The sequence below is a fragment of the Hippopotamus amphibius genome, chromosome 16 (genome assembly GCF_030028045.1).
Source record: "Hippopotamus amphibius kiboko isolate mHipAmp2 chromosome 16, mHipAmp2.hap2, whole genome shotgun sequence".
NCBI lineage: Eukaryota > Metazoa > Chordata > Mammalia > Artiodactyla > Hippopotamidae > Hippopotamus > Hippopotamus amphibius.
In genome coordinates this window covers 39984107-40004771 of record NC_080201.1, presented here as the reverse complement: position 1 = coordinate 40004771, position 20665 = coordinate 39984107, and positions in this window count along the sequence as shown.

Sequence of the window (20665 nt, the reverse complement as noted above, 5' to 3'; positions counted from 1 at the left end):
CAGGCCTCTCCTGCTGGCAGCGCTCAAGTTCGGCAGCCTTCAAACTGCTTCAGGAAGGCAGTTCTTTGGAGTCGGAGACTGGCAGGCTGGGCGGCCTGAGGGAGAGGCGTGCAGCTACGTGAGGAAAGCCCTGGGCTTAGCATTCACCCTGGGACATCGTGCCTGAGTTCTGGGTACCTCGGAGAGAACCTCCACTCACTCTCCAAGCTGAGATCAACAGCCAGGAGTTCCCTGAGCAGCGCTGAGCCACGGCCCCTCCCAGGCTGTCCCAAGATGCCCGTGCGGCCTACTCCCACTTCAGCCATACAACACATGCAGACCCTGGGAGGAGCAACGTTCAAGATGGAAGGTCCCACTTGCACGGCCTGTGTGTCTCTTCCACTGCTCAGAAGCTGCTGAGGCACAGGCTGAGTGTCCACATTCACCCTGAGGCCTGAAGGCCAAACGGTCATTACCCCAGGGCGAAGTGGGTTGGATGTGGCTCCTTGGCGGCTCGCCCAGCAGCCCTGCTGCTGGCCTTGCCTTCGCTGCTGGCAAACCTCTGGGAGGAAAAAGAGCGTCTCTGGCAAGAATCAAAAAGTGCTTGCCATCCCCTGGCTAGGAGCACCTCCTACACCCCTCTTTGTGCGGCGAACACACACATCAACTACTACCCTCCAAGGAAGCTGCAGCTTTCCAGCCAGAAAGGCCTGCAGCCCTTGCCGTGAAACCACACTCAACAGGCTGTTGGACTGGGCCAAGTGCCTTGTAGGAAGCCTTGGACGCTCAGGGCTGCACGGTTTTCCGTTGTGGCACACCGTGGGGAAACGGCTCTGGCCTAGCCATCAGCGCACACCCTCCTAGCCAGAGGCCCTTGGGATCCACTGGGTGGGCAGGCTGAAGGCCCGAGCAGGGTTTCGGTGCTTGCAGAGCCCAATTGGGCCCTGCTTTGGAAGGGATTCAGGCACCCAGTTCTAGGGAGGCTTAGCTTCCCTGCCGTGGCGCACCCTGGTCAGGTAGCCCAGCTGCCACCCTAAAGGCTCCCTGCTTTGCCCTCACCCTGGGGTCTCCCACGTGGGTTCTCTCTCCCCAAGCACAACCTCAATGTGGATCCAGTCTGGACAGAAAAGCACACAATATCCCAGAGCACTCCAGGGCCTCAGCGGCTCAAAGGGGCACCAAGGCCTACCTAGGGGGACTCTCTTCCCTAGGCCATACCCAGCCTGCACACTCTCTGTGGAGCAAGCTTCATTCCTGGAAGGGCCCAGGGGGTGGGCATGAGGGTCTCTTCGGGGCTCGGAACGTGTGGATAACAGAGGCTGTGGGACAACAGCAACATGAGACCCTGACAGGAGAGCTGTCGTTTGCCCTTTGGGAAGCAGGATGCTTGCAGCCCCCAGGCTGCGTGCCAATCCCCCTTGCTGCCTGGCTTCTGTTCACTGCTGGCCAGTGCTTCTGCAGCAGGTGAGCGTCTTGCCTAGAAACCGGGCACTTGCCGTCCTTTGCTGGGAGCTCATGGCTCCACACACGTCCCTAGAGGGTGATGGCAACTTGGCTGAGAGCCTCCAGGTGAGCTGTGGTTCTCCATGCGGAGAGGCCTGCTTTGGGTTTCCAGGATCCTGTGTCAGGGCTGTGCTTCAAGTGGAGAGTGAGTTCCGAGGCTGGAGGAGGCTCGGAGTCACACTGGTTTCCAAGGGGGAACACTCATTGCCAAAGACTCTCCCGTGGCTCCAGTGCCCCCTTCCTGGGCCAGGATCCCTTGGAAACCCCTCTGAATGGAAAGCCCAGCTCATCATCCGCAGGCCTCTCCTGCTGGCAGCGCTCGCGTTCGGCAGCCTTCAAACTGCTTCAGGAAGGCAGTTCTTTGGAGTCGGAGACTGGCAGGCTGGGCGGCCTGAGGGAGAGGCGTGCAGCTGCGTGAGGAAAGCCCTGGGCTTAGCATTCACCCTGGGACGTCGTGCCTGAGTTCTGGGTACCTCGGAGAGAACCTCCACTCACTCTCCAAGCTGAGATCAACAGCCAGGAGTTCCCTGAGCAGCGCTAAGCCACGGCCCCTCCCAGGCAGTCCCAAGATGCCCGTGCAGTCTAATCCCACTTCAGCCATACAACACATGCAGACCGTGGGAGGAGCAACGTTCAAGATGGAAGGTCCCACTTGCACGGCCTGTGTGTCTCTTCCACTGCTCAGAAGCTGCTGAGGCACAGGCTGAGTGTCCACATTCACCCTGAGGCCTGAAGGCCAAACGGTCATTAGCCCAGGGCGAAGTGGGTTGGATGTGGCTCCTTGGCGGCTCGCCCAGCAGCCCTGCTGCTGGCCTTGCCTTCGCTGCTGGCAAACCTCTGGGAGGAAAAAGAGCGTCTCTGGCAAGAATCAAAAAGTGCTTGCCATCCCCTGGCCAGGAGCACCTCCTACACCCCTCTTTGTGCGGCGAACACACACATCAACTACTACCCTCCAAGGAAGCTGCAGCTTTCCAGCCAGAAAGGCCTGCAGCCCTTGCCGTGAAACCACACTCAACAGGCTGTTGGACTGGGCCAAGTGCCTTGTAGGAAGCCTTGGATGCTCAGGGCTGCACGGTTTTCCGTTGGGGCACACCGTGGGGAAACGGCTCTGGCCTAGCCATCAGCGCACACCCTCCTAGCCAGAGGCCCTTGGGATCCACTGGGTGGGCAGGCTGAAGGCGCGAGCAGGGCTTCGGTGCTTGCAGAGCCCAATTGGGCCCTGCTTTGGAAGGGATTCAGGCACCCAGTTCTAGGGAGGCTTAGCTTCCCTGCCGTGGCGCACCCTGGTCAGGTAGCCCAGCTGCCACCCTAAAGGCTCCCTGCTTTGCCCTCACCCTGGGGTCTCCCACGTGGGTTCTGTCTCCCCAAGCACAACCTCAATGTGGATCCAGTCTGGACAGAAAAGCACACAATATCCCAGAGCACTCCAGGGCCTCAGCGGCTCAAAGGGGCACCAAGGCCTACCTAGGGGGCCTCTCTTCCCTAGGCCATACCCAGCCTGCACACTCTCTGTGGAGCAAGCTTCATTCCTGGAAGGGCCCAGGGGGTGGGCATGAGGGTCTCTTCGGGGCTCGGAACGTGTGGATAACAGAGGCTGTGGGACAACAGCAACATGAGACCCTGACAGGAGAGCTGTCGTTTGCCCTTTGGGAAGCAGGATGCTTGCGGCCCCCAGGCTGCGTGCCAATCCCCCTTGCTGCCTGGCTTCTGTTCACTGCTGGCCAGTGCTTCTGCAGCAGGTGAGCGTCTTCCCTAGAAACCGGCACTTGCCGTCCTTTGCTGGGAGCTCATGGCTCCACACACGTCCCTAGTGGGTGATGGCAACTTGGCTGAGAGCCACCAGGTGAGCTGTAGTTCTCCATGCGGAGAGGCCTGTCGCGGGTTTCGAGGATCCTGTGTCAGGGCTGTGCTTCAAGCGGAGAGTGAGTTCCGAGGCTGGAGGAGGCTCGGAGTCACACTGGTTTCCAAGGGGGAACACTCATTGCCAAAGACTCTCCCGTGGCTCCAGGGCCCCGGCCTGGGCCAGGATCCCTTGGAAACCCCTCTGAATGGAATGCCCAGCTCATCATTTGCAGGCCCCTCCTGCTGGCAGCGCTCAAGTTCGGCAGCCTTCAAACTGCTTCAGGAAGTCAGTTCTTTGGAGTCGGAGACTGGCAGGCTGGGCGGTCTGAGGGAGAGGCGTGCAGCTGCGTGAGGAAAGCCCTGGGCTTAGCATTCACCCTGGGACGTCGTGCCTGAGTTCTGGGTACCTCGGAGAGAACCTCCACTCACTCTCCAAGCTGAGATCAACAGCCAGGAGTTCCCTGAGCAGCGCTAAGCCACGGCCCCTCCCAGGCTGTCCCAAGATGCCCGTGCGGCCTACTCCCACTTCAGCCATACAACACATGCAGACCCTGGGAGGAGCAACGTTCAAGATGGAAGGTCCCACTTGCACGGCCTGTGTGTATCTTCCACTGCTCAGAAGCTGCTGAGGCACAGGCTGAGTGTCCACATTCACCCTGAGGCCTGAAGGTCAAACGGTCATTACTCCAGGGCGAAGTGGGTTGGATGTGGCTCCTTGGCGGCTCGCCCAGCAGCCGTGCTGCTGGCCTTGCCTTCGCTGCTGGCAAACCTCTGGGAGGAAAAAGAGCGTCTCTGGCAAGAATCAAAAAGTGCTTGCCATCCCCTGGCTAGGAGCACCTCCTACACCCCTCTTTGTGCGGCGAACACACACATCAACTACTACCCTCCAAGGAAGCTGCAGCTTTCCAGCCAGAAAGGCCTGCAGCCCTTGCCGTGAAACCACACTCAACAGGCTGTTGGACTGGGCCAAGTGCCTTGTAGGAAGCCTTGGACGCTCAGGGCTGCACGGTTTTCCGTTGGGGCACACCGTGGGGAAACGGCTCTGGCCTAGCCATCAGCGCACACCCTCCTAGCCAGAGGCCCTTGGGATCCACTGGGTGGGCAGGCTGAAGGCCCGAGCAGGGCTTCGGTGCTTGCAGAGCCCAATTGGGCCCTGCTTTGGAAGGGATTCAGGCACCCAGTTCTAGGGAGGCTTAGCTTCCCTGCCGTGGCGCACCCTGGTCAGGTAGCCCAGCTGCCACCCTAAAGGCTCCCTGCTTTGCCCTCACCCTGGGGTCTCCCACGTGGGTTCTGTCTCCCCAAGCACAACCTCATTGAGGATCCATTCTGGACAGAAAAGCACACAATATCCCAGAGCACTCCAGGGCCTCAGCGGCTCAAAGGGGCACCAAGGCCTACCTAGGGGGCCTCTCTTCCCTAGGCCATACCCAGCCTGCACACTCTCTGTGGAGCAAGCTTCATTCCTGGAAGGGCCCAGGGGGTGGGCATGAGGGTCTCTTCGGGGCTCGGAACGTGTGGATAACAGAGGCTGTGGGACAACAGCAACATGAGACCCTGACAGGAGAGCTGTCGTTTGCCCTTTGGGAAGCAGGATGCTTGCAGCCCCCAGGCTGCGTGCCAATCCCCCTTGCTGCCTGGCTTCTGTTCACTGCTGGCCAGTGCTTCTGCAGCAGGTGAGCGTCTTGCCTAGAAACCGGGCACTTGCCGTCCTTTGCTGGGAGCTCATGGCTCCACACACGTCCCTAGAGGGTGATGGCAACTTGGCTGAGAGCCTCCAGGTGAGCTGTGGTTCTCCATGCGGAGAGGCCTGCTTTGGGTTTCCAGGATCCTGTGTCAGGGCTGTGCTTCAAGTGGAGAGTGAGTTCCGAGGCTGGAGGAGGCTCGGAGTCACACTGGTTTCCAAGGGGGAACACTCATTGCCAAAGACTCTCCCGTGGCTCCAGTGCCCCCTTCCTGGGCCAGGATCCCTTGGAAACCCCTCTGAATGGAAAGCCCAGCTCATCATCCGCAGGCCTCTCCTGCTGGCAGCGCTCGCGTTCGGCAGCCTTCAAACTGCTTCAGGAAGGCAGTTCTTTGGAGTCGGAGACTGGCAGGCTGGGCGGCCTGAGGGAGAGGCGTGCAGCTGCGTGAGGAAAGCCCTGGGCTTAGCATTCACCCTGGGACGTCGTGCCTGAGTTCTGGGTACCTCGGAGAGAACCTCCACTCACTCTCCAAGCTGAGATCAACAGCCAGGAGTTCCCTGAGCAGCGCTAAGCCACGGCCCCTCCCAGGCAGTCCCAAGATGCCCGTGCGGTCTAATCCCACTTCAGCCATACAACACATGCAGACCGTGGGAGGAGCAACGTTCAAGATGGAAGGTCCCACTTGCACGGCCTGTGTGTCTCTTCCACTGCTCAGAAGCTGCTGAGGCACAGGCTGAGTGTCCACATTCACCCTGAGGCCTGAAGGCCAAACGGTCATTACCCCAGGGCGAAGTGGGTTGGATGTGGCTCCTTGGCGGCTCGCCCAGCAGCCCTGCTGCTGGCCTTGCCTTCGCTGCTGGCAAACCTCTGGGAGGAAAAAGAGCGTCTCTGGCAAGAATCAAAAAGTGCTTGCCATCCCCTGGCCAGGAGCACCTCCTACACCCCTCTTTGTGCGGCGAACACACACATCAACTACTACCCTCCAAGGAAGCTGCAGCTTTCCAGCCAGAAAGGCCTGCAGCCCTTGCCGTGAAACCACACTCAACAGGCTGTTGGACTGGGCCAAGTGCCTTGTAGGAAGCCTTGGACGCTCAGGGCTGCACGGTTTTCCGTTGGGGCACACCGTGGGGAAACGGCTCTGGCCTAGCCATCAGCGCACACCCTCCTAGCCAGAGGCCCTTGGGATCCACTGGGTGGGCAGGCTGAAGGCCCGAGCAGGGCTTCGGTGCTTGCAGAGCCCAATTGGGCCCTGCTTTGGAAGGGATTCAGGCACCCAGTTCTAGGGAGGCTTAGCTTCCCTGCCGTGGCGCACCCTGGTCAGGTAGCCCAGCTGCCACCCTAAAGGCTCCCTGCTTTGCCCTCACCCTGGGGTCTCCCACGTGGGTTCTGTCTCCCCAAGCACAACCTCAATGTGGATCCAGTCTGGACAGAAAAGCACACAATATCCCAGAGCACTCCAGGGCCTCAGCGGCTCAAAGGGGCACCAAGGCCTACCTAGGGGGCCTCTCTTCCCTAGGCCATACCCAGCCTGCACACTCTCTGTGGAGCAAGCTTCATTCCTGGAAGGGCCCAGGGGGTGGGCATGAGGGTCTCTTCGGGGCTCGGAACGTGTGGATAACAGAGGCTGTGGGACAACAGCAACATGAGACCCTGACAGGAGAGCTGTCGTTTGCCCTTTGGGAAGCAGGATGCTTGCGGCCCCCAGGCTGCGTGCCAATCCCCCTTGCTGCCTGGCTTCTGTTCACTGCTGGCCAGTGCTTCTGCAGCAGGTGAGCGTCTTCCCTAGAAACCGGCACTTGCCGTCCTTTGCTGGGAGCTCATGGCTCCACACACGTCCCTAGTGGGTGATGGCAACTTGGCTGAGAGCCACCAGGTGAGCTGTAGTTCTCCATGCGGAGAGGCCTGTCGCGGGTTTCGAGGATCCTGTGTCAGGGCTGTGCTTCAAGCGGAGAGTGAGTTCCGAGGCTGGAGGAGGCTCGGAGTCACACTGGTTTCCAAGGGGGAACACTCATTGCCAAAGACTCTCCCGTGGCTCCAGGGCCCCGGCCTGGGCCAGGATCCCTTGGAAACCCCTCTGAATGGAATGCCCAGCTCATCATCCGCAGGCCCCTCCTGCTGGCAGCGCTCAAGTTTGGCAGCCTTCAAACTGCTTCAGGAAGGCAGTTCTTTGGAGTCGGAGACTGGCAGGCTGGGCGGCCTGAGGGAGAGGCGTGCAGCTGCGTGAGGAAAGCCCTGGGCTTAGCATTCACCCTGGGACGTCGTGCCTGAGTTCTGGGTACTTCGGAGAGAACCTCCACTCACTCTCCAAGCTGAGATCAACAGCCAGGAGTTCCCTGAGCAGCGCTAAGCCACGGCCCCTCCCAGGCAGTCCCAAGATGCCCGTGCGGTCTAATCCCACTTCAGCCATACAACACATGCAGACCCTGGGAGGAGCAACGTTCAAGATGGAAGGTCCCACTTGCACGGCCTGTGTGTCTCTTCCACTGCTCAGAAGCTGCTGGGGCACAGGCTGAGTGTCCACATTCACCCTGAGGCCTTAAGGCCAAACGGTCATTACCCCAGGGCGAAGTGGGTTGGATGTGGCTCCTTGGTGGCTCTCCCAGCAGCCCTGCTGCTGGCCTTGCCTTCGCTGCTGGCAAACCTCTGGGAGGAAAAAGTGCGTCTCTGGCAAGAATCAAAAAGTGCTTGCCATCCCCTGGCTAGGAGCACCTCCTACACCCCTCTTTGTGCGGCGAACACACACATCAACTACTACCCTCCAAGGAAGCTGCAGCTTTCCAGCCAGAAAGGCCTGCAGCCCTTGCCGTGAAACCACACTCAACAGGCTGTTGGACTGGGCCAAGTGCCTTGTAGGAAGCCTTGGACGCTCAGGGCTGCACTGTTATCCGTTGGGGCACACCGTGGGTAAACGGCTCTGGCCTAGCCATCAGCGCACACCCTCCTAGCCAGAGGCCCTTGGTATCCACTGGGTGGGCAGGCTGAAGGCGCGAGCAGGGCTTCGGTGCTTGCAGAGCCCAATTGGGCCCTGCTTTGGAAGGGATTCAGGCACCCAGTTCTAGGGAGGCTTAGCTTCCCTGCCGTGGCGCACCCTGGTCAGGTAGCCCAGCTGCCACCCTAAAGGCTCCCTGCTTTGCCCTCACCCTGGGGTCTCCCACGTGGGTTCTGTCTCCCCAAGCACACCCTCAATGTGGATACAGTCTGGACAGAAGAGCACACAATATCCCAGAGCACTCCAGGGCCTCAGCGGCTCAAAGGGGCACCAAGGCCTACCTAGGGGGACTCTCTTCCCTAGGCCATACCCAGCCTGCACACTCTCTGTGGAGCAAGCTTCATTCCTGGAAGGGCCCAGGGGGTGGGCATGAGGGTCTCTTCAGGGCTCGGAACGTGCGGATAACAGAGGCTGTGGGACAACAGCAACATGAGACCCTGACAGGAGAGCTGTCGTTTGCCCTTTGGGAAGCAGGATGCTTGCGGCCCCCAGGCTGCGTGCCAATCCCCCTTGCTGCCTGGCTTCTGTTCACTGCTGGCCAGTGCTTCTGCAGCAGGTGAGCGTCTTGCCTAGAAACCGGGCACTTGCCGTCCTTTGCTGGGAGCTCATGGCTCCACACACGTCCCTAGTGGGTGATGGCAACTTGGCTGAGAGCCACCAGGTGAGCTGTAGTTCTCCATGCGGAGAGGCCTGCCGCGGGTTTCGAGGATCCTGTGTCAGGGCTGTGCTTCAAGCGGAGAGTGAGTTCCGAGGCTGGAGGAGGCTCGGAGTCACACTGGTTTCCAAGGTTGAACACTCATTGCCAAAGACTCTCCCGTGGCTCCAGTGCTCCCGTCCTGGGCCAGGATCCCTTGGAAACCCCTCTGAATGGAATGCCCAGCTCATCATCTGCAGGCCCCTCCTGCTGGCAGCGCTCAAGTTCGGCAGCCTTCAAACTGCTTCAGGAAGGCAGTTCTTTGGAGTCGGAGACTGGCAGGCTGGGCGGCCTGAGGGAGAGGCGTGCAGCTGCGTGAGGAAAGCCCTGGGCTTAGCATTCACCCTGGGACGTCGTGCCTGAGTTCTGGGTACCTCGGAGAGAACCTCCACTCACTCTCCAAGCTGAGATCAACAGCCAGGAGTTCCCTGAGCAGCGCTGAGCCACGGCCCCTCCCAGGCTGTCCCAAGATGCCCGTGCGGCCTACTCCCACTTCAGCCATACAACACATGCAGACCCTGGGAGGAGCAACGTTCAAGATGGAAGGTTCCACTTGCACGGCCTGTGTGTCTCTTCCACTGCTCAGAAGCTGCTGAGGCACAGGCTGAGTGTCCACATTCACCCTGAGGCCTGAAGGCCAAACGGTCATTACCCCAGGGCGAAGTGGGTTGGATGTGGCTCCTTGGCGGCTCGCCCAGCAGCCCTGCTGCTGGCCTTGCCTTCGCTGCTGGCAAACCTCTGGGAGGAAAAAGAGCGTCTCTGGCAAGAATCAAAAAGTGCTTGCCATCCCCTGGCTAGGAGCACCTCCTACACCCCTCTTTGTGCGGCGAACACACACATCAACTGCTACCCTCCAAGGAAGCTGCAGCTTTCCAGCCAGAAAGGCCTGCAGCCCTTGCCATGAAACCACACTCAACAGGCTGTTGGACTGGGCCAAGTGCCTTGTAGGAAGCCTTGGACGCTCAGGGCTGCACGGTTTTCCGTTGGGGCACACCGTGGGGAAACGGCTCTGGCCTAGCCATCAGCGCACACCCTCCTAGCCAGAGGCCCTTGGGATCCACTGGGTGGGCAGGCTGAAGGCGCGAGCAGGGCTTCGGTGCTTGCAGAGCCCAATTGGGCCCTGCTTTGGAAGGGATTCAGGCACCCAGTTCTAGGGAGGCTTAGCTTCCCTGCCGTGGCGCACCCTGGTCAGGTAGCCCAGCTGCCACCCTAAAGGCTCCCTGCTTTGCCCTCACCCTGGGGTCTCCCACGTGGGTTCTGTCTCCCCAAGCACAACCTCAATGTGGATCCAGTCTGGACAGAAAAGCACACAATATCCCAGAGCACTCCAGGGCCTCAGCGGCTCAAAGGGGCACCAAGGCCTACCTAGGGGGCCTCTCTTCCCTAGGCCATACCCAGCCTGCACACTCTCTGTGGAGCAAGCTTCATTCCTGGAAGGGCCCAGGGGGTGGGCATGAGGGTCTCTTCGGGGCTCGGAACGTGCGGATAACAGAGGCTGTGGGACAACAGCAACATGAGACCCTGACAGGAGAGCTGTCGTTTGCCCTTTGGGAAGCAGGATGCTTGCGGCCCCCAGGCTGCGTGCCAATCCCCCTTGCTGCCTGGCTTCTGTTCACTGCTGGCCAGTGCTTCTGCAGCAGGTGAGCGTCTTGCCTAGAAACCGGGCACTTGCCGTCCTTTGCTGGGAGCTCATGGCTCCACACACGTCCCTAGAGGGTGATGGCAACTTGGCTGAGAGCCACCAGGTGAGCTGTAGTTCTCCATGCGGAGAGGCCTGCCGCGGGTTTAGAGGATCCTGTGTCAGGGCTGTGCTTCAAGTGGAGAGTGAGTTCCGAGGATGGAGGAGGCTCGGAGTCACACTGGTTTCCAAGGGGGAACACTCATTGCCAAAGACTCTCCCGTGGCTCCAGTGCCCCCTTCCTGGGCCAGGATCCCTTGGAAACCCCTCTGAATGGAAAGCCCAGCTCATCATCCGCAGACCTCTCCTGCTGGCAGCGCTCAAGTTCGGCAGCCTTCAAACTGCTTCAGGAAGGCAGTTCTTTGGAGTCGGAGACTGGCAGGCTGGGCGGCCTGAGGGAGAGGCGTGCAGCTGCGTGAGGAAAGCCCTGGGCTTAGCATTCACCCTGGGACGTCGTGCCTGAGTTCTGGGTACCTCGGAGAGAACCTCCACTCACTCTCCAAGCTGAGATCAATAGCCAGGAGTTCCCTGAGCAGCACTAAGCCACGGCCCCTCCCAGGCTGTCCCAAGATGCCCGTGCGGCCTACTCCCACTTCAGCCATACAACACATGCAGACCCTGGGAGGAGCAACGTTCAAGATGGAAGGTCCCACTTGCACGGCCTGTGTGTCTCTTCCACTGCTCAGAAGCTGCTGAGGCACAGGCTGAGTGTCCACATTCACCCTGAGGCCTGAAGGCCAAACGGTCATTACCCCAGGGCAAAGTGGGTTGGATGTGGCTCCTTGGCGGCTCGCCCAGCAGCCCTGCTGCTGGCCTTGCCTTCGCTGCTGGCAAACCTCTGGGAGGAAAAAGAGCGTCTCTGGCAAGAATCAAAAAGTGCTTGCCATCCCCTTGCTAGGAGCACGTCCTACACCCCTCTTTGTGCGGCGAACACACACATCAACTACTACCCTCCAAGGAAGCTGCAGCTTTCCAGCCAGAAAGGCCTGCAGCCCTTGCCGTGAAACCACACTCAACAGGCTGTTGGACTGGGCCAAGTGCCTTGTAGGAAGCCTTGGACGCTCAGGGCTGCACGGTTTTCCGTTGGGGCACACCGTGGGGAAACGGCTCTGGCCTAGCCATCAGCGCACACCCTCCTAGCCAGAGGCCCTTGGGATCCACTGGGTGGGCAGGCTGAAGGCGCGAGCAGGGCTTCGGTGCTTGCAGAGCCCAATTGGGCCCTGCTTTGGAAGGGATTCAGGCACCCAGTTCTAGGGAGGCTTAGCTTCCCTGCCGTGGCGCACCCTGGTCAGGGAGCCCAGCTGCCACCCTAAAGGCTCCCTGCTTTGCCCTCACCCTGGGGTCTCCCACGTGGGTTCTGTCTCCCCAAGCACAACCTCAATGTGGATCCAGTCTGGACAGAAAAGCACACAATATCCCAGAGCACTCCAGGGCCTCAGCGGCTCAAAGGGGCACCAAGGCCTACCTAGGGGGCCTCTCTTCCCTAGGCCATACCCAGCCTGCACACTCTCTGTGGAGCAAGCTTCATTCCTGGAAGGGCCCAGGGGGTGGGCATGAGGGTCTCTTCGGGGTTCGGAACGTGCGGATAACAGAGGCTGTGGGACAACAGCAACATGAGACCCTGACAGGAGAGCTGTCGTTTGCCCTTTGGGAAGCAGGATGCTTGCGGCCCCCAGGCTGCGTGCCAATCCCCCTTGCTGCCTGGCTTCTGTTCACTGCTGGCCAGTGCTTCTGCAGCAGGTGAGTGTCTTGCCTAGAAACCGGGCACTTGCCGTCCTTTGCTGGGAGCTCATGGCTCCACACACGTCCCTAGAGGGTGATGGCAACTTGGCTGAGAGCCACCAGGTGAGCTGTAGTTCTCCATGCGGAGAGGCCTGCTTTGGGTTTCGAGGATCCTGTGTCAGGGCTGTACTTCAAGTGGAGAGTGAGTTCCGAGGCTGGAGGAGGCTCGGAGTCACACTGGTTTCCAAGGGGGAACACTCATTGCCAAAGACTCTCCCGTGGCTCCAGTGCCCCCTTCCTGGGCCAGGATCCCTTGGAAACCCCTCTGAATGGAAAGCCCAGCTCATCATCCGCAGGCCCCTCCTGCTGGCAGCGCTCAAGTTCGGCAGCCTTCAAACTGCTTCAGGAAGGCAGTTCTTTGGAGTCGGAGACTGGCAGGCTGGGTGGCCTGAGGGAGAGGCGTGCAGCTACGTGAGGAAAGCCCTGGGCTTAGCATTCACCCTGGGACGTCGTGCCTGAGTTCTGCGTACCTCGGAGAGAACCTCCACTCACTCTCCAAGCTGAGATCAACAGCCAGGAGTTCCCTGAGCAGCGCTAAGCCACGGCCCCTCCCAGGCAGTCCCAAGATGCCCGTGCGGTCTAATCCCACTTCAGCCATACAACACATGCAGACCCTGGGAGGAGCAACGTTCAAGATGGAAGGTCCCACTTGCACGGCCTGTGTGTCTCTTCCACTGCTCAGAAGCTGCTGAGGCACAGGCTGAGTGTCCACATTCACCTTGAGGCCTGAAGGCCAAGCGGTCATTACCCCAGGGCGAAGTGGGTTGGATGTGGCTCCTTAGCGGCTCGCCCAGCAGCCCTGCTGCTGGCCTTGCCTTCGCTGCTGGCAAACCTCTGGGAGGAAAAAGAGCGTCTCTGGCAAGAATCAAAAAGTGCTTGCCATCCCCTGGCTAGGAGCACCTCCTACACCCCTCTTTGTGCGGCGAACACACACATCAACTACTACCCTCCAAGGAAGCTGCAGCTTTCCAGCCAGAAAGGCCTGCAGCCCTTGCCGTGAAACCACACTCAACAGGCTGTTGGACTGGGCCAAGTGCCTTGTAGGAAGCCTTGGACGCTCAGGGCTGCACAGTTTTCCGTTGGGGCACACCGTGGGGAAACGTCTCTGGCCTAGCCATCAGCGCACACCCTCCTAGCCAGAGGCCCTTGGGATCCACTGGGTGGGCAGGCTGAAGGCGCGAGCAGGGCTTCGGTGCTTGCAGAGCCCAATTGGGCCCTGCTTTGGAAGGGATTCAGGCACCCAGTTCTAGGGAGGCTTAGCTTCCCTGCCGTGGCGCACCCTGGTCAGGTAGCCCAGCTGCCACCCTAAAGGCTCCCTGCTTTGCCCTCACCCTGGGGTCTCCCACGTGGGTTCTGTCTCCCCAAGCACAACCTCAATGTGGATCCAGTCTGGACAGAAAAGCACACAATATCCCAGAGCACTCCAGGGCCTCAGCGGCTCAAAGGGGCACCAAGGCCTACCTAGGGGGCCTCTCTTCCCTAGGCCATACCCAGCCTGCACACTCTCTGTGGAGCAAGCTTCATTCCTGGAAGGGCCCAGGGGGTGGGCATGAGGGTCTCTTCGGGGCTCGGAACGTGCGGATAACAGAGGCTGTGGGACAACAGCAACATGAGACCCTGACAGGAGAGCTGTCGTTTGCCCTTTGGGAAGCAGGATGCTTGCGGCCCCCAGGCTGCGTGCCAATCCCCCTTGCTGCCTGGCTTCTGTTCACTGCTGGCCAGTGCTTCTGCAGCAGGTGAGCGTCTTGCCTAGAAACCGGGCACTTGCCGTCCTTTGCTGGGAGCTCATGGCTCCACACACGTCCCTAGAGGGTGATGGCAACTTGGCTGAGAGCCACCAGGTGAGCTGTAGTTCTCCATGCAGAGAGGCCTGCCGCGGGTTTCGAGGATCCTGTGTCAGGGCTGTACTTCAAGTGGAGAGTGAGTTCCGAGGCTGGAGGAGGCTCGGAGTCACACTGGTTTCCAAGGGGGAACACTCATTGCCAAAGACTCTCCCGTGGCTCCAGTGCCCCCTTCCTGGGCCAGGATCCCTTGGAAACCCCTCTGAATGGAAAGCCCAGCTCATCATCCGCAGGCCTCTCCTGCTGGCAGCGCTCAAGTTTGGCAGCCTTCAAACTGCTTCAGGAAGGCAGTTCTTTGGAGTCGGAGACTGGCAGGCTGGGTGGCCTGAGGGAGAGGCGTGCAGCTGCGTGAGGAAAGCCCTGGGCTTAGCATTCACCCTGGGACGTCGTGCCTGAGTTCTGGGTACCTCGGAGAGAACCTCCACTCACTCTCCAAGCTGAGATCAACAGCCAGGAGTTCCCTGAGCAGCGCTAAGCCACGGCCCCTCCCAGGCAGTCCCAAGATGCCCGTGCGGTCTAATCCCACTTCAGCCATACAGCACATGCAGACCCTGGGAGGAGCAACGTTCAAGATGGAAGGTCCCACTTGCACGGCCTGTGTGTCTCTTCCACTGCTCAGAAGCTGCTGGGGCACAGGCTGAGTGTCCACATTCACCTTGAGGCCTGAAGGCCAAGCGGTCATTACCCCAGGGCGAAGTGGGTTGGATGTGGCTCCTTAGCGGCTCGCCCAGCAGCCCTGCTGCTGGCCTTGCCTTCGCTGCTGGCAAACCTCTGGGAGGAAAAAGAGCGTCTCTGGCAAGAATCAAAAAGTGCTTGCCATCCCCTGGCTAGGAGCACCTCCTACACCCCTCTTTGTGCGGCGAACACACACATCAACTACTACCCTCCAAGGAAGCTGCAGCTTTCCAGCCAGAAAGGCCTGCAGCCCTTGCCGTGAAACCACACTCAACAGGATGTTGGACTGGGCCAAGTGCCTTGTAGGAAGCCTTGGACGCTCAGGGCTGCACGGTTTTCCGTTGGGGCACACCGTGGGGAAACGGCTCTGGCCTAGCCATCAGCGCACACCCTCCTAGCCAGAGGCCCTTGGGATCCACTGGGTGGGCAGGCTGAAGGTGCGAGCAGTGCTTCGGTGCTTGCAGAGCCCAATTGGGCCCTGCTTTGGAAGGGATTCAGGCACCCAGTTCTAGGGAGGCTTAGCTTCCCTGCCGTGGCGCACCCTGGTCAGGTAGCCCAGCTGCCACCCTAAAGGCTCCCTGCTTTGCCCTCACCCTGGGGTCTCCCACGTGGGTTCTGTCTCCCCAAGCACAACCTCAATGTGGATCCAGTCTGGACAGAAAAGCACACAATATCCCAGAGCACTCCAGGGCCTCAGCGGCTCAAAGGGGCACCAAGGCCTACCTAGGGGGACTCTCTTCCCTAGGCCATACCCAGCCTGCACACTCTCTGTGGAGCAAGCTTCATTCCTGGAAGGGCCCAGGGGGTGGGCATGAGGGTCTCTTCGGGGCTCGGAACGTGTGGATAACAGAGGCTGTGGGACAACAGCAACATGAGACCCTGACAGGAGAGCTGTCGTTTGCCCTTTGGGAAGCAGGATGCTTGCGGCCCCCAGGCTGCATGCCAATCCCCCTTGCTGCCTGGCTTCTGTTCACTGCTGGCCAGTGCTTCTGCAGCAGGTGAGCGTCTTGCCTAGAAACTGGGCACTTGCCGTCCTTTGCTGGGAGCTCATGGCTCCACACACGTCCCTAGTGGGTGATGGCAACTTGGCTGAGAGCCACCAGGTGAGCTGTAGTTCTCCATGCGGAGAGGCCTGCTTTGGGTTTCGAGGATCCTGTGTCAGGGCTGTGCTTCAAGCGGAGAGTGAGTTCCGAGGCTGGAGGAGGCTCGGAGTCACACTGGTTTCCAAGGGGGAACACTCATTGCCAAAGACTCTCCCGTGGCTCCAGTGCCCCCTTCCTGGGCCAGGATCCCTTGGAAACCCCTCTGAATGGAAAGCCCAGCTCATCATCCGCAGGCCTCTCCTGCTGGCAGCGCTCAAGTTTGGCAGCCTTCAAACTGCTTCAGGAAGGCAGTTCTTTGGAGTCGGAGACGGGCAGGCTGGGTGGCCTGAGGGAGAGGCGTGCAGCTACGTGAGGAAAGCCCTGGGCTTAGCATTCACCCTGGGACGTCGTGCCTGAGTTCTGGGTACCTCGGAGAGAACCTCCACTCACTCTCCAAGCTGAGATCAACAGCCAGGAGTTCCCTGAGCAGTGCTAAGCCACGGCCCCTCCCAGGCTGTCCCATGATGCCCATGCGGTCTACTCCCACTTCAGCCATACAACACATGCAGACCCTGGGAGGAGCAACGTTCAAGATGGAAGGTCCCACTTGCACGGCCTGTGTGTCTCTTCCACTGCTCAGAAGCTGCTGAGGCACAGGCTGAGTGTCCACATTCACCCTGAGGCCTGAAGGCCAAACGGTCATTACCCCAGGGCGAAGTGGGTTGGATGTGGCTCCTTGGCGGCTCGCCCAGCAGCCCTGCTGCTGGCCTTGCCTTCGCTGCTGGCAAACCTCTGGGAGGAAAAAGAGCGTCTCTGGCAAGAATCAAAAAGTGCTTGCCATCCCCTGGCTAGGAGCACCTCCTACACCCCTCTTTGTGCGGCGAACACACACATCAACTACTACCCTCCAAGGAAGCTGCAGCTTTCCAGCCAGAAAGGCCTGCAGCCCTTGCCGTGAAACCACACTCAACAGGCTGTTGGACTGGGCCAAGTGCCTTGTAGGAAGCCTTGGACGCTCAGGGCTGCACGGTTTTCCGTTGGGGCACACCGTGGGGAAACGGCTCTGGCCTAGCCATCAGCGCACACCCTCCTAGCCAGAGGCCCTTGGGATCCACTGGGTGGGCAGGCTGAAGGCGCGAGCAGGGCTTCGGTGCTTGCAGAGCCCAATTGGGCCCTGCTTTGGAAGGGATTCAGGCACCCAGTTCTAGGGAGGCTTAGCTTCCCTGCCGTGGCGCACCCTGGTCAGGTAGCCCAGCTGCCACCCTAAAGGCTCCCTGCTTTGCCCTCACCCTGGGGTCTCCCACGTGGGTTCTGTCTCCCCAAGCACAACCTCAATGTGGATCCAGTCTGGACAGAAAAGCACACAATATCCCAGAGCACTCCAGGGCCTCAGCGGCTCAAAGGGGCACCAAGGCCTACCTAGGGGGCCTCTCTTCCCTAGGCCATACCCAGCCTGCACACTCTCTGTGGAGCAAGCTTCATTCCTGGAAGGGCCCAGGGGGTGGGCATGAGGGTCTCTTCGGGGCTCGGAACGTGCGGATAACAGAGGCTGTGGGACAACAGCAACATGAGACCCTGACAGGAGAGCTGTCGTTTGCCCTTTGGGAAGCAGGATGCTTGCGGCCCCCAGGCTGCGTGCCAATCCCCCTTGCTGCCTGGCTTCTGTTCACTGCTGGCCAGTGCTTCTGCAGCAGGTGAGCGTCTTGCCTAGAAACCGGGCACTTGCCGTCCTTTGCTGGGAGCTCATGGCTCCACACACGTCCCTAGAGGGTGATGGCAACTTGGCTGAGAGCCACCAGGTGAGCTGTAGTTCTCCATGCGGAGAGGCCTGCCGCGGGTTTAGAGGATCCTGTGTCAGGGCTGTGCTTCAAGCGGAGAGTGAGTTCCGAGGATGGAGGAGGCTCGGAGTCACACTGGTTTCCAAGGGGGAACACTCATTGCCAAAGACTCTCCCGTGGCTCCAGTGCCCCCTTCCTGGGCCAGGATCCCTTGGAAACCCCTCTGAATGGAAAGCCCAGCTCATCATCCGCAGACCTCTCCTGCTGGCAGCGCTCAAGTTCGGCAGCCTTCAAACTGCTTCAGGAAGGCAGTTCTTTGGAGTCGGAGACTGGCAGGCTGGGCAGCCTGAGGGAGAGGCGTGCAGCTGCGTGAGGAAAGCCCTGGGCTTAGCATTCACCCTGGGACGTCGTGCCTGAGTTCTGGGTACCTCGGAGAGAACCTCCACTCACTCTCCAAGCTGAGATCAATAGCCAGGAGTTCCCTGAGCAGCGCTAAGCCACGGCCCCTCCCAGGCTGTCCCAAGATGCCCGTGCGGCCTACTCCCACTTCAGCCATACAACACATGCAGACCCTGGGAGGAGCAACGTTCAAGATGGAAGGTCCCACTTGCACGGCCTGTGTGTCTCTTCCACTGCTCAGAAGCTGCTGAGGCACAGGCTGAGTGTCCACATTCACCCTGAGGCCTGAAGGCCAAACGGTCATTACCCCAGGGCGAAGTGGGTTGGATGTGGCTCCTTGGCGGCTCGCCCAGCAGCCCTGCTGCTGGCCTTGCCTTCGCTGCTGGCAAACCTCTGGGAGGAAAAAGAGCGTCTCTGGCAAGAATCAAAAAGTGCTTGCCATCCCCTGGCTAGGAGCACCTCCTACACCCCTCTTTGTGCGGCGAACACACACATCAACTACTACCCTCCAAGGAAGCTGCAGCTTTCCAGCCAGAAAGGCCTGCAGCCCTTGCCGTGAAACCACACTCAACAGGCTGTTGGACTGGGCCAAGTGCCTTGTAGGAAGCCTTGGACGCTCAGGGCTGCACGGTTTTCCGTTGGGGCACACCGTGGGGAAACGGCTCTGGCCTAGCCATCAGCGCACACCCTCCTAGCCAGAGGCCCTTGGGATCCACTGGGTGGGCAGGCTGAAGGCGCGAGCAGGGCTTCGGTGCTTGCAGAGCCCAATTGGGCCCTGCTTTGGAAGGGATTCAGGCACCCAGTTCTAGGGAGGCTTAGCTTCCCTGCCGTGGCGCACCCTGGTCAGGTAGCCCAGCTGCCACCCTAAAGGCTCCCTGCTTTGCCCTCACCCTGGGGTCTCCCACGTGGGTTCTGTCTCCCCAAGCACAACCTCAATGTGGATCCAGTCTGGACAGAAAAGCACACAATATCCCAGAGCACTCCAGGGCCTCAGCGGCTCAAAGGGGCACCAAGGCCTACCTAGGGGGCCTCTCTTCCCTAGGCCATACCCAGCCTGCACACTCTCTGTGGAGCAAGCTTCATTCCTGGAAGGGCCCAGGGGGTGGGCATGAGGGTCTCTTCGGGGCTCGGAATGTGCGGATAACAGAGGCTGTGGGACAACAGCAACATGAGACCCTGACAGGAGAGCTGTCGTTTGCCCTTTGGGAAGCAGGATGCTTGCGGCCCCCAGGCTGCGTGCCAATCCCCCTTGCTGCCTGGCTTCTGTTCACTGCTGGCCAGTGCTTCTGCAGCAGGTGACCATCTTGCCTAGAAACCGGGCACTTGCCGTCCTTTGCTGGGAGCTCATGGCTCCACACACGTCCCTAGAGGGTGATGGCAACTTGGCTGAGAGCCACCAGGTGAGCTGTAGTTCTCCATGCGGAGAGGCCTGCCGCGGGTTTCGAGGATCCTGTGTCAGGGCTGTACTTCAAGTGGAGAGTGAGTTCCGAGGCTGGAGGAGGCTCGGAGTCACACTGGTTTCCAAGGGGGAACACTCATTGCCAAAGACTCTCCCGTGGCTCCAGTGCCCCCTTCCTGGGCCAGGATCCCTTGGAAACCCCTCTGAATGGAAAGCCCAGCTCATCATCCGCAGGCCTCTCCTGCTGGCAGCGCTCAAGTTTGGCAGCCTTCAAACTGCTTCAGGAAGGCAGTTCTTTGGAGTCGGAGACTGGCAGGCTGGGCGGCCTGAGGGAGAGGCGTGCAGCTGCGTGAGGAAAGCCCTGGGCTTAGCATTCACCCTGGGACGTCGTGCCTGAGTTCTGGGTACCTCGGAGAGAACCTCCACTCACTCTCCAAGCTGAGATCAATAGCCAGGAGTTCCCTGAGCAGCGCTAAGCCACGGCCCCTCCCAGGCTGTCCCAAGATGCCCGTGCGGCCTACTCCCACTTCAGCCATACAACACATGCAGACCCTGGGAGGAGCAACGTTCAAGATGGAAGGTCCCACTTGCACGGCCTGTGTGTCTCTTCCACTGCTCAGAAGCTGCTGAGGCACAGGCTGAGTGTCCACATTCACCCTGAGGCCTGAAGGCCAAACGGTCATTACCCCAGGGCGAAGTGGGTTGGATGTGGCTCCTTGGCGGCTCGCCCAGCAGCCCTGCTGCTGGCCTTGCCTTCGCTGCTGGCAAACCTCTGGGAGGAAAAAGAGCGTCTCTGGCAAGAATCAAAAAGTGCTTGCCATCCCCTGGCTAGGAGCACGTCCTACACCCCTCTTTGTGCGGCGAACACACACATCAACTACTACCCTCCAAGGAAGCTGCAGCTTTCCAGCCAGAAAGGCCTGCAGCCCTTGCCGTGAAACCACACTCAACAGGCTGTTGGACTGGGCCAAGTGCCTTGTAGGAAGCCTTGGACGCTCAGGGCTGCACGGTTTTCCGTTGGGGCACACCGTGGGGAAACGGCTCTGGCCTAGCCATCAGCGCACACCCTCCTAGCCAGAGGCCCTTGGGATCCACTGGGTGGGCAGGCTGAAGGCGCGAGCAGGGCTTTGGTGCTTGCAGAGCCCAATTGGGCCCTGCTTTGGAAGGGATTCAGGCACCCAGTTCTAGGGAGGCTTAGCTTCCCTGCCGTGGCGCACCCTGGTCAGGTAGCCCAGCTGCCACCCTAAAGGCTCCCTGCTTTGCCCTCACCCTGGGGTCTCCCACGTGGGTTCTGTCTCCCCAAGCACAACCTCAATGTGGATCCAGTCTGGACAGAAAAGCA